A 14,476-nucleotide genomic window follows, 5' to 3' on the forward strand; every position below is an offset into this window, starting at 1 on the left:
CTCTCTGACCTGAAAAGCAGACAGAGAGAGGAGTTCTTCAGCTTGGGAAGAAGCCAGGAGAGCTGCAGGAGAAAGATCTGTAGACTCAGAGACACTGAGAACAAAGATATGTGGACTTACTGCCTCATGCAAATATTGATGCAATACTGAAGAACTAATGACTTTCTGACCTGACAAAAATGAGCTCTGTAAAGAGCAGAGTCTCCCCTCTGCTCAAGTCCAGGGAAGACAAATTCTCAAAGACATACTGGATGTTCCAGGTGCTCACATGGCAATTGTCCACTCAGGGACTGACTGCAAGGTTTCACCAACCACATCATCAACCAACTCTGCCACTATGAAATGGATGTAAGGTCCTTCTGTAGCTGAGTCTCTGGAGCCAAGGGCAACTGGGTTTCCTTCAGTAAAACTCACATTACTTTGGAGATGCATTTGACCTACTTAGCCACCATTTGATGATTGTCTTTACAGTGACCTCATTGCTGCAGTAAAATAAAGGGTGGGGTTCTATCCCCCATAGGAGAGGTTTAGTCCTAGAAAGGCTTGAAAACATGTGTGTCCCAAACTGGAGACAAGATTTTTATTTCTTAGTGTTCCTCCTTTTTTTTTTATTCCTGAGTATATTTAAATAGCAAGTACTTCTCTGAATGATAGTCAGACACAAAGAAGACATATCTATACATTCAGCTTTGCCAGAAAATAGTGATTCAAACTTTAAAATGAAAGGGGTGAATCCAAAATAGATGAAGGCTAAATCGAATAAATTCTGGATCCCAAATGTGGAAGGTTAGTCTAGCCAGTAGCTAAATTCCTGCTCAGCCACTCACTCTTTCTCCCTCCTCAACAGAACATCAGGGGAAAAAATTGAGCTGAAAAATACAAGCAAATAACAACAATACAAGTAACAACTGTTACCATCATGGACAAAACAGTCTCATCTTAGAAATTAATTCTTTGATTGCCAATTAAACAGTGATAAAAAAATGTCCCCAAGATGCCACTATTTTGGTTGAGGCTCAATTGTGCTCTGCAGTAAATTGGTTGGAGCCATCTGAAACTGTGTGTGTATGACATGGGGCAGCTCCAGCCTTTCATCCCAAAGGCCACCCCTCCAAAGGCCACCCCTCCAGCCCCCACTGCCAGCACCTACAACAAGCACACCATGTAAACCATGGCAGAACATGAAGACCCTCTTCCAACTGGTTGTAAACAGCATGGGGATAACCACGCAGGAGCTGCAAAAAGAGAACAGTTAGTGCCACAGCTTTCATTCTAGAATATGCAACTGCATACGTCATTTCTTAATAACCAGGAATCCTACACAAATTACCATAGGCACCTCTTTTATCCATATTCAAAGTTGATCCTTTAAATGTGATGTTTCCAGATAAAGGTCTGTTTTCCTCAAAGATGATTTTGCAGATTTCTTGCATATTAAATCTAGGTATCTTTATATTTTCCACCTGGATGCCAAAGCATTTCCATATTTCATAACACAAGATTTAGAAGTTTCATCAAAGCAAATGCACCAGCTCAGTGGTTGTGAGACTTTTGCTGCACACAAAGTGTTAGGATCAAAATACTTCTGAAAAAGTCAGGAGAATCCACAAGATATTTTCATTCAGTTCAGGCAGGAAAGAACGTAGTTTATGAATAAATATTCCTCAAATAACTCACAGCAGGAGAGAAATCTAGAAAAAAAAATAAAGGAAATCAGACACTTAAAAAAGAAACTTATTCTGCCTCAGAGAAAGAAAAGACCGCTGAGGTCTGACTGAAGCAAAATAAAACTTCACATTAAGCAAATTGTACCATTGATTTATCCCTAAGTCTTAACTTTTCCTGGTAAAAGAGCATGACAATAACCTAATCTCATACATCTGTTAGACCAAGCCTTTCATGTAATGCATCAGAACATATTTTTCAGCACATCCCATTCTGACAACATTAATCAGCAAAGCCCCTATCAAGAAAATTTATAGAACAGATTTGCAGGATTATTATTAGACCAGAGTCCCTGACACAGCAAGAGCCTACCTACGGGAACTAAGTGTATGACAAGCTATATAAGGTATTTTACAGGGAGCCTGTTATTTTTTTCCAGTACAAATGAAACAAAGAAAGAATTTCTGAAGCATGGAACACTGAATCTCAGCTAAAATTAGGGTACTTCAAGACAGAACTGGAGGTCCTCAATATGTTATTTCACTATCATAGGTTGCCAAGAAAGTGTGACTTGATGTCAGTGAATTGATACATCCTTATATTTTCTACTTTTAGGTAAATTGATATAACAATTTGGACTATCACAAGAAATTTTAGTCTTGTTCAGAGCAAGGCATCAGTTCTTGCCAGGTCAAAGATTTCAATTTACCCAAAATGAAGCCAGTTCCTGCATATTGATTGTTCTCCCTAGCTGTAAATTATCACTGATTATTTTGAGGACAGAAGTGTTGATAGCTTCCTGCTATTACTGACCTAACTGAAATTAAGCCTATAGTATAATTTTCTATTTATAGCAACTAAAATGTGGCTGCAGTGCTTTAGCGTTTCAAATCTTACAAAATAATAAACCTCAATATCAAATATTCTTTTAGTCAGTGGTGTTTTATTGAAGCCAAAAGATTTGTTCAAAAGTAATTTCTGGAGGACTGATATTCCCTCAAAATATACATATAATTTGTCAGTGATCCTGATTCAAAATGCTTAAGAATTCAGTGTTCCTCCACATGTGAGTCTTAAATACTTTCATATGCCATGGTGTGGTGAGAGGGGTGAGAAGGAGGAGGAGGATTTTGAAAAGATTCAGTGGTGGTAGCTTGGGATCTATACTGAAGTACAAGCTCCCAGCCCCTGCTTGTCCAGAAAAGCTCAGTCCATGAGATAACAAATTGGTGGTTCCTGGTCAAACTCTCTCCAATTATTTCCTTTTCTCAACCACAAGATACAGGTCCTCTGTTGGGAAGTAGAGAAGCCAAGAACTGATCTGGCACAAATCCTAACCAGTAGGGATTTCTCTAATAAACAACTGGAGCTTCTGAATGGGGTAAAGAGAGGGAGAACTGCATCATTACAGCTCGTATTCAATTGACTGAATGAGTACAAGCTTTAAGTTTGCAGAGCTGACAATCTGATCTTTTTCACAGATCACTTTTTTCTGTCCTAAAAATTCACATGTCCTTGCTAGACCAAATTGTAGTGTCTCTTCTTGAGTAAAATGGGATCAAATTCATCAGTAAAGTCAGCCAGAAACAGAGTTTGTCACCCTTTTTATTTGCTTTCAAATCTTGAAAAAGCAGAAATCGAGTCAAGAACAAATAGCTGAAAATTCAAACTCCTTCTGTGGGGACCTTCCATCATCAACACCATGAAGTTTTAAGTCATATCACATCTGTAGCCTTTGGGACTCTGCTGAGCTTAAGCTGTAATCATATACTGAGTTAACTGATTTGGATAGGTAGTGCTCAGTACAGTCAGTACAGCAGTGTTGCCAGAGGTTTATACCTCCTGGAGGTCTGGAGTATCACTTGTTTGTCAGTGAGGGAGATCTGGCTATAAAAAAGGAACTGTTGACTACAAAAAGATTATTGATATTAAGTACTCAGAGCAATGTTCATGGCCTGAAGCAGGAAAAACAGTAAGGTGAAGCAGAAAACATCCTTCTGCCCAGAATAAGCATTCAGCAAGGCAAACTACTATCTATATCCATTTATTCTTGATTCTGTTTTAAACTAAAATAACTCTTCAAAGTGCAAAGACTAGAAATAAGCATTAGAAATTTCTCTTTCAGGGAAACATTTTTTTTCCTCTGTTGGGTTTCTTACCTTCAAGAGGATTAATAACTTGTGCCTGTTACAGCCCTTAAAGATCTAAGTAACACATTTTTTTACCCAGAAAAAAAGACAGTATTCGAATGCAGCACTTGCTTCTTAGACATAAGCAATTCAGCCTAAATCTGTAAAAAATAAATGCTCATCATAAGAAACTGCCAAGGAAAAGCAATGAAAGATGTCCAATCTTGCCACAAAAATTGGAGTCAAAATTGTCAGGTATCCTCCTGAATTTCCCGCCTCTAATGGGACAGTTGAAAGAGCACAGCATGACACAGGGAAAAATGCTTTGATCAGTGCAGAATTATTTTCAATTAATAGAAAGTTATTTTTTCCATTCAGTATTAGTTTTTCATGGCCTGGTTTTTGGTAGCAGTGGGGCCACAGAACTGGCTTCTGTGAGAAGCTGCTGAAAACTTCTGCCATCTCCGGCAGACCCGATCCTTGATGGCTCTGGAGATGGACATGCTGCTGGGCAAAACTGGGCCAGTGAGAGAGATTGGTAACACCTCTGTGATGACATGTGTAAGAAGAAAATCAGAACAAAGTCACTGGGCTTTGCTTCTTGTCAGAGAAGAGGAGGAGGTGAGAACATGTGAGGGAAAACAACATGGAGACACCAGGGTCAGTGGAGAAGGAGGGGCAGGAGCTGCTCCAGGTGCCAGAGCTGAGATTCCCCTGCAGGCCATGGGGAGACCTGGGGGGAAGCAGCTGTGCCCCTGCAGCCCATGGGGATCTACGGGGGATGCAGAGCTCCACCCACAGCCCATGGGAACCCATGGGGGATGCAGCGATCCACCCACAGCTCATAGGGATCCACAGGGAGTGCAGAGATCCACCCACAGCCCATGGGGATTCACGGGGGATGCAGAGATCCACTCACAGCCCATGGCCATCCACGGGGGATGCAGAGATCCACCCACAGCCCGTGGGGATCCACAGGGGATGCAGAGATCCACCCACAGCCCATGGGGATCCACGGGGGATGCAGAGATCCACCCACAGCCCATGGGGATTCATGGGGGATGCAGAGATCCACCCACAGCCCATGGGGATCCACGGGGGATGCAGAGATCCACCCACAGCCCATGGGTATTCATGGGGGATGCAGAGATCCACCCACAGCCCATGGAGATCCACGGGGGATGCAGAGATCCACCCACAGCCCATGGGGATCCATGGGGGATGCAGAGATCCACCCACAGCCCATGGAGGAGGTGCTCATGCCAGAGCAGTGGATGCCTGGAGGAGGCTGTGATCCCATGGAAGTGCAGTGGAGAGAGAAGGCCCTGCTCCCAGGCTGGAGCAGCCTGTCCTCGGAGGACTGCATCCCGTGGGAAGAGACCCATGTCACAGCAGTTTTGGGAGGGCTCTGTGGCCGTGGGAGGGACTCACATTTGCAGCAGGTGCAGTTTGGCTGCTGCTCATGAGGGTGGACCCACTCCAGAGAACTTCACAGAGAACTGTCTCCTGTGGCAGGGACCCCACGGCCTCACAGGGGAAGGACTCCTCTCCCAGAGCAGGGGAAGAAAACCTCGGTGATGAACTGACCCAAAAACCTCCTGTCCTGTCCCCTGCTCTGTCGGTGGGAAGGAGGGAGGGGCTGGGGGGGAGAAGGTGTTTTAAGGGCGTATTTTACTTCTCATTATCCTCCTCTGGATTTATTAGTAATAAATTTTACTTTACAACTTTAAGTTGAGCCTGTTTTGCCCTTGAAGTGATGTCTCCCAGTCCTTATCACAGGAACCCTTTGGTTTTTGTTTTTTTTTCCTGTCCTCTACCCAGCTGTGGCAGGAGACGGTGAGCGAGTGACTCTCGTGGGTGCCTGATGTTGGGCCAATGTCAAACCAAGACACTCTTACAGTCAGAATGTACATATAAAATCACACCATCAGCAACTTTCATTTGTGCACTTTCTGTGGCTGAAATGAAGTGTTTGCCTTCTATCTTAAGTGAGAATTACAGCTGAGATTTTCCCCAAGACATTTAAAGGAATTAAGGTCTGCATTCCTGTTAGACAGCAGCATGACGTGGATCTCTACATTCTCCAGGTAACTCCAAAAGTCCCATTAGCTTCTTTGACTATACCACAGCAATGCTGGAGCCTTAGAAGAGGACATCTCTTGATGGTCACCCATCATTTAACACAGAGACTGAACATATGCTTCCATTGTCTGTGCTTGTCCCAGTTGCTCCTTCTTTAGGGCCGATCTTCTGCAGAAAAGTGGGAAAATGCCTGCAGTGAGACCAGATTTCAGATGCTGGGTAGCATCTACATTACATAGACAGTAATACCTTGGAGACTTTCACAAGAATTCTTATCACAGACAAGGCAGGAAACTTGTCACTTGCTCTGAGACTGCTCCACTGTGCACCTGGCATTTCAAAACCAAGTGGTCAGGTTCAGCAAACTGGATCCCACACACTGTTTCTCTGGTTTGGTTATTTTCTTTTCCTTTTATTTTGGGCAGTGTTGCAGAGAACACTCTTTGGAGACCAAGTTTCCAAAGTTAGGCATAGTTTCAATTATGGGACTCCCAGGGCTCAATAAAATAAAGCAAACAGATGTTTCAAGTTTTGAAATGAGTGTAACAACATAAATAATAGAGTGATAATACTGACGAAATCTAGCTAATTCTAAATGTTAGTAATCAACTTTTTATACTACATATTACCAGATCATTTTTCTCAAAGTCTAGTTGAAAAATCTAATTCTTGAGAATTAGATCCCAAAATGATGCAAGGTGAACAAATATCTTTAGAGCATGCCTTTATTTATGCTTTTACTCAAAACTGACTCTTTGCCTAGCACAGCACACATGCTGGTTTAGATCACAAGTTGAAGGGTAAGATCCTTCTTTTTGTTTTTCCTCTGTTCAATGCCCAACAAAATTGTCAATTATTTGTAGGTGTTTCCTAAGAGACAGTATTTAGGAAAAGAAGATTCAGGGCTTGAAGATAGCAGCTAACCTAATCTTCATTTTGGCATTTATTCTAATTATATTGTTGACCTTGGAGGCCTTACATCTATTTGGGTGTTTAAGCATCTCTAACACCTCCAAGGCTTGTGTGAAGGAAGCCCTTGGAGCCCACCAGTGACCAAGGACTCTGTCCTTGTCAATCCAACCAGGTGCAAGGCATAATACTAGTGAAAATTACTTGGCACAGGTTTATTATTACCAAAATACCATCAGATTTGGAAAAGAAAATAATATATACTTGGGAAAACCACTCATTTGCATATGTATTCAAATGCTCAGTGGGGCTTGCAAAGTCTCCATTTTGAGTGATGGACCCTTGGAACAGCACTAATGAAAACACTTCTGTTCTGTATTTCCTGTGCGTACTTTAATTTCATTTATGAAAATGAAGGCTTGATTGTGTATCTTCCTCTGCCATTTGGTAATCTGCCATCAAAACTCTAAGTGACATGACACACAATAGATTTATGCACCATGAAGCAGACACAGTAGGGGTCTGGAGTATTTGTGTTTTATTTCCAGTTAAACAATACACAGGGGGCTGTCGCACTAACAAGGTATATAATGATTGACTTGCTTAGCCACTCTGAGAGCTTTACTCTGATACAACTAAAATCTCAATAAACAGGAAATTTATATTTGAACAGCTGTTTATTTTGAAATGCTGTGCTCTAGCCTCTTCTTTTTCTGAACAGTACATATGGTTTGTTCTTATTTAATTGAAAAAAAATCATTTGTTGAAATTGAGTCATAGTTGTACAAATTAAAGCTTTTAAAAGTGAGGTTTTGCTTTGTTCTTTTCACACTTCTCTTTATCATGTCATTTGCCCTTTGATATTTGCAGTTTGCAGACAATCCTTAACAGTGTAACTCTGAACTCTGTAATACTGCAACTCTCCTTTATTGGAGGCATCATGATATAAAAACATGAATATGGTCATCCTGTTGTTGAAAACTCACAGAATAATTTAGCAACACATTATTTTATGAGCGCAGTAAACCTCAGGCTCACAGCCCCATAATGGTATCTATGGTTCTCTATCTCATACAAGAACCATGAGAAGAGAAACTGTCTGCAATGATCACCCCTGAAGTTTGGTTGTATGAGTTTCAGGTGCTGTGCTGCTGCCTGCAGCCCTCTTCAAACTGCTTTAGAACAGACTGAGGGATGTGTAAGCTCAGGCTCTCACACCCTTACGTGCTGTATAAATAATCATTAGTAAAAAATAGAAATAAGCAATTATACATTTGAAGTAAAGCAACAATTCCATATTTTAGCTGCAAGAAATGTTTGATCCAGCTAAATAATTTTTATACTCAATATCTGAGGCATAAAGTCATATTTCGTGAGTTTTAGTTTTCATGCCGTACCATTTTAATTCCTTAGACAGTAGGGGTAGATTTCTTGGTACCACATCACGCCACAGTTTGGCTGAGTTTGTAAAGCACCAAATTCTATATTGAGGGCTTTGATCCATCTTAAAGTTGGTGTCCTGGGCTAGAAATGATGAAGGATATCCATTGTCAAAGCTACCATGATCTTTTTGGAAAAGGCATCTTACACAACTTCAGCCCATGGAACAGGAACCAGTGTCTACACCACAAAAGATTTAACTCCATCTGTACATGCAGTCTTTGCAATATCAGTAAATATAGTGGGCTTTAAAACTTGAAAATTCTGTCATTTTACTGTGCCCACACATTTTAGCCAGAGAACAGGACTCTGTGAAAAATGACCACTCAACTACTGAGCATTTGGCAAGTAAGGAGGAACACGGCAAAATCTTCAGCCATGAAAAATCTTTGATTTATATCAGCTGAAGCTCTGGAAGAAAAGTCTCCAAGTAAAGCTGCCACACTAGACAAAGTGCAGAGATACTTGCCACTCTTGCACCATAAAATGAGGACCAGAAGTCAACTTCTCATCTCCTAAAATTCTTTGAATCCAAACAGGCTCCTGGACAGAGTTCAGGTTTGTTTGTCCCTGAGCAGTGATCTTTGTCTTGTATCTTTGAATTGACGTTAGAATACGTGGGTAACAAACCATTTCTGTCATGTGAGATGCACAACAATCATTGAAATTCGCTGGCAGCAATTGAAAGAATTTACCTGCAACAGGCAAGTGGACTAAGTCTTGTGGGTGAGTTCTCCAGGGTATAAACATATAGGTCTGTATCACCCAACACTCAGCAGGAAAAGATAAACCACTGTCTGGTTCTATACCAACAAAAACTAGAGAGAAGGAGGCATGAATAAAATTGGAAAAGGTAAGACTGGATACACAAACTTTCCTTTTTTGAATCTGCCAGAACTTTAGCTCAGTGATCTTTGTCCTAGTAGCGGATGTTTCTATTAAAGGGGGGGACACTCAGCACAGAATAAAAAACTCCTCTATAAGCAGGTAATTTTACCTTGGATGGCACTGACCATGCCTGTAAGCTGTTTTTTGCTTACTTATCTATTTGTCTTTGCATAACTTTGTTTACATTTTACTTTGATAACAAAATGTAAGTTTTTTTTTTTTAAGGCAGTGCTTAATATCTTCTCTATATCAGCCACATAACACCTATTGTTCTTAAGACAGGCTGCAGATAAACAAAGTACTTTTCCTTAAACACAGTTTGCCACACATGAGCAATATACAAGCAACATATGACAGTTGTGAACTAGCAGCAGAAATCTCCTCACATTTTGTTGGGAGGACAACTTTAACTTTTTTGCAATTTTTTTGTTTTAACATTTCCCTGTCTTTCAAGGTGGCTGGTGAAGAGAGTTGGCAGCACGTTCCCCCTTTCTGTGATCAAGCTGCCCTTTCGATGCTCCCAGTCCATAACAGAGGTGGTAATATTCAGCACCATTCTGCACAGGCAGCTTTGCTGCCTGAGGCACAAAATTAGGTTTGGCTTTTCTTGCAGTAAATCATATATTTGTGAATCCACAATTCACCTCAAAGGCCATAGCCAAACTAGCAGCAGCAGATTCAGGAGCCGTCATGACTAAGTCACTTGCAAAGACAAAAGATATCAGAAACAAGCTTCTTGCTTGCTGAATGAGCAACAAGAAATAAGTAGCTGTAGATTGGAATGGTCCTAAGGTCTCTGTGTCTGTATCAGTACTGGTAAATAAAACTGTGACCAAGTGCTTGCCCCCTTTGCCTACACTTCATTTCCCTCAAATGAGACAGCCTCGGAGATGTGCATCTTCTTCCTGTGCTCTTGTCCATCCCTCCTTTGGCACCTGCAACTGCCCTGCTCTCAGCTCTGCAGCCCTCCTGAGGCTGTGCTTATGTTGTCCATACCTGAGGCATGGTCCAGCTCCTTGTGGGGCTGGGAGGGACCCCTGCCCTAGAGAGGAAGAGAGCTGTGGAATGCTCAGCACACACTCCTCACATTTCTGGGGACATCACAAGAAGAATGGTTTGATAATGCAAAGCCTCAAGGTATGGGCTGGGGTACAGAACAGTGCTGCTATTTTCCACATTTTCATATTCTTCATCCATATTCACAGGAACAGCTGTGCTATATTTCATAGGTGTGCTGAAAGCTTTAGCCCACTGAGAGAGACCCTAAAGGATCCTCCTTTGCTTTTCCTGTTATCTACACAAAAAGCCAAAAAAGAGCTATTTTCTTTCATTTATCACGTGAATATCAGGGGATGAAAAATAGCCTGGAAGCCTGTACTCAAGTTTGTCAGATGAATGAAGTATTTGCTCTCACCAAAACTCAGGAATAGTCATCCTCAACTCCCTGTGAGCCCCTGTCTTAAAATTAGGAAAAACACCTTCCAGATTTCTTCCCACAGATGTGGGGGAGGAAGGATCTTTTAATTATTTTTTTTTTCTGTACTTGCATTGCCAAAGCTAACGTCAAGGAAAATCATTTTGTGTGTTTGCAATTTCTTTGGACAGATATATGAAGTCTGACTTGCCTGACTTGCCTTTGAGTTCTGAACAAATTGTTCTCTATGTCACTTTTTATTATGAATATCTTGGGATATTTGTTTGGTTTCTCCCTGGCACGAAAATTTAAAAATATATTATTAAAAATAATGCAAAAGGAAAAACTTACTTTTTCAAGCTATCTTTTAATCAACACCACACAAAAATTGGTTCCCTAAGTCATTTAAAAAGCAGCACTGCAATTCTTATATACCTTTAGATACTGAATTTAATCAAGTAAAATCTAGTTAGAGTGGAAAAATACTTCCAAAATAGTCTTTAATAACTGAGGACTTACCAAAATATCTTTGGGAATACATAAATGCAACAAAGCACGTAATTTCAACAAACACAGTCTTAGGAGAGCCACACAAACTCAGAGCTTGTTTAAATACTAACAAATGTTACACAGTCTTGTCATCTTCAGGGAAAATCAGCCTTCAGGTTCTACTCTGAGTAACACCCCTGTTTCAGTAGGGTGCAGCCACACACACTCAGATCCCACTGAAGTCAACAGCGCTCAAATGACACTGGCCTGTGGGTATGTGACTCAGTGCTTTCCTGAACAGGTGTGAGTTTCATTTGTGTTTAAAAGCATTGCCTGAGAGAGAGTTTAAATGGAGACTGTCAGCTCAGGCAGCAGCCACTGTGAACCAAACTACAGCATCAGTTTGTGAGAATTCCCTGTTCCTGTATACTCTTCATAAATGTTAAAGAAATAATGAAGTGGTGTTTAACTCTGCTGATATAAAGCCTTCACCTTTATGTTATACTCTGGGAAAGCATAAAACATACCCTTCGTCCAAGGCCTCCATTGATTCCCCTTTAAATTCTCAATTCTATAATTATTAGTTTTCCTTGTTATTTTTATATTTGTGCCCTGTTGAATTCCAAATGTCTGAATCAATACCTTTTTATCTTTCAACCACAACCAGACATGTAATGGAGCAAAGGTCCTGCAACTAAATCTTGTCTCTGCATGTCAAGGTAACTGCTCGAATCTTGCATTACTGGTCCAGTGGCTAAAATGTTTCTAGTTATCAAACTAATTCAGACATCTTTGAACTGTCCCTATTCAGTGATTAAGTATTATTGTGCTACTTAACAAATGGGAAGTGAAGGCCAAGGATCCCGTTCAATGCACTGAATGTCTCACTCTTTTACCTCTGCCTTCAAAGAAAAACAGTACAGAGCAGGGACTTAGGGTCCTATTTCTGGCAGGAGTCTAACCTCTTCACATCAACTGCTCAGGAAAGTGAGCAGTATATTTATATTTAGTCCACACTAATCTAAGTTTGCCTCACAGCTTCCTAACACTGGGAGCCTACATATAGTTTAAGAGTCTGTCACAAAGGTTATCTGAAACCTCACTCACTTTTTCATAGATAAAGTTGTCCTAGCTGATGCGGCTTTGACGTAAAGCAGGCAAGAATTTCAGATATGCTTTCCCAAGTGTTAGTAAAAGATGCTTGAAACTTTGCTACCAGAAGTGAGACAAGCTCGCAGCTTCAGAGTTGCAAATCAAGACCAACGTCGTTACCCCTGGTTTCAATGTTCTCATTCCTAGCAGTAGGGTGACAGAGGTGCAAAATCAATGTGAATCCAGACACAGAACTTTTTCCAGTAACCCTCAAAAATGGATCACAATGCAGCTGCAGCTGAAGTCTCCTGTGATGCAGAACATACAAAAGTATAAAGCAAACAAGTTTTATGGGCTGAAGAAATTACAAGAAGGCTGACGTTCTCAAATGATAATGTTCTGTCCAGACTGAGACTTGTCCAGAGCTCCAAAGAATGATGAGCTCTTCTCTTATGAATAAAAACACCTACATCAAAATTCACAAAAGAAGATCCCAAAGTCAGAATCATTTCCAAATGTCTTAGTCACAATATAGCTTCTTGCTCTGTTCTCTCCTTAAGCCTGAGAGCTGTATCTATTTTTGTGCACATGCACGGACAGATTTGTGTTTGGTTATAATGCCCAATTCTGCTCACTCTAGCCAGCACACACCAAGTAATAATTGCATCAGAACAGTTAGAACAGCCTTGCCCTTTGTTTAGAAATGCTTTTGCTCATGTACTTAGACAGTTGGCCACTTTGCTTCAAGTCATTGCCTGAGGGTCTTTTTTTATACCATGAGACTGTTGATCAATGCAGTGATGGTATTGGCTAAAGAGCTTAGCAGGGAGGACCATGCAAAAGTTCCTTTCTTCCAACCTATTCAGACAGAAGAAAAACTAAATATAAACTGAAATTTTTTAGGATCCATTGAATGTTTGTCCAAGTGTGAGGAGGAAATTCAGATCAATTCACCTATCCCTCAAGCACTCCTTGGAGTTCATTGAAATTGAAAAAAAAATAACCTTCTGATAGATATAACCATCACACAGAAAGGACAAAAGTGTCCTTATAAGCTAATAAGACTGTAAAGAATCACATAGGGAATCACAGACTCCCTGCTTTTCTTAGCTTGTTTCCTAGAGATGGCCAGCCATAGGAAATAAATAGAAAAAAATGACATTAATCTGTTGTTATATTTTACCCATAAGCCTATTTACTGTAATATTTTCTTACTGCAGGAGCTATAAAATGAAGAAGTTTATGGCTTGTATGAAGCTCAATAAGAATGATGATTCATCTCTAGAACAAATATTTGGACATTAAAAAAAAGAAAAAAAAAAAAAAAAAAAAAAAAAAAAAAAAAAAAAAAAAAAAGAGAGAGAAGATTCAAGAAATGATGCCTGACTTAATATAGATCCTTTTGTGAAGAGTACTGTCCCTACCTCCATCAGAGACTGACTCAGCTCACCTTTTTACTCTGAGCAATCAAGAGACCACTGGCTTCTTTTCCAAATTTTCCTGACACATGTAATGTATAGTGTTGTAAGGCTTCTTCACACTGGCTGATAAAATTTTTTCTTGGTCTATAGTCTGGCACTGAGACCTACAGGCATGGACTAGCCCTGTCCGTGCTTTCAAACTCTCCAAGAAGCCAAACTGCCTTTGGGGAGTTAACAGCTCCTGAATCACTCTGGCTTGGCTTTGAGCTGTTATTTTCTGTGGGTCACAAGTGGGCCATTTATGGGCTGTTGCAGAAATAACAGCACAGACAACCAGGTGCCTGTGCCCTGGGGCCTTCCCTGTCACCACTTAATTTCCTGACATGGATGTAGCCGTTTGTTCAGCCTAGCATTGCCCAAGTTCATCACCTTTTCTTACCTCTGAAAATCAGAGTTTTCCAACATCTAACTCTGTACTCTGCAGTGGCTCAACCTCTTTGTGTTTCTGATGACATTCCCTACATTTAAAGGTTATTAAGGATTTTTTGATTAAGAAAAACACTGAAAAAGAGACGTCATAGCTCACAGATCTGCCACCATGCTTCTGGTTTACACAGCTTTCTGTCCATGAAGAGGGGACTGGCAGTGCTATACATGGGATTTATTTCTCAGCTGTAGTAATATTGCATTATCAAACAATCCCTCCATAAATAAGGATCACACCTACAAGAAGTTGTAACAACTGTTGTGAGAAAGCTGGAAGAGTAAACATCAAAATAAGACACAATATTTAAACCTCTAATAAAGCTGAAAAGCAGATTTGGAACAAAATTGCCAGGTTATAAGAAAGCATTAGATGACTAAGGGTATCCTTTCCAATGGAAGTGAAATCTCATGCTTTTAATGGAGAAAAAAAACTTCTTTTAATTAGAAAATGACAATGACAC

Source organism: Zosterops lateralis, assembly GCF_965231275.1.
Source record: "Zosterops lateralis genome assembly, chromosome: 1".
NCBI lineage: Eukaryota > Metazoa > Chordata > Aves > Passeriformes > Zosteropidae > Zosterops > Zosterops lateralis.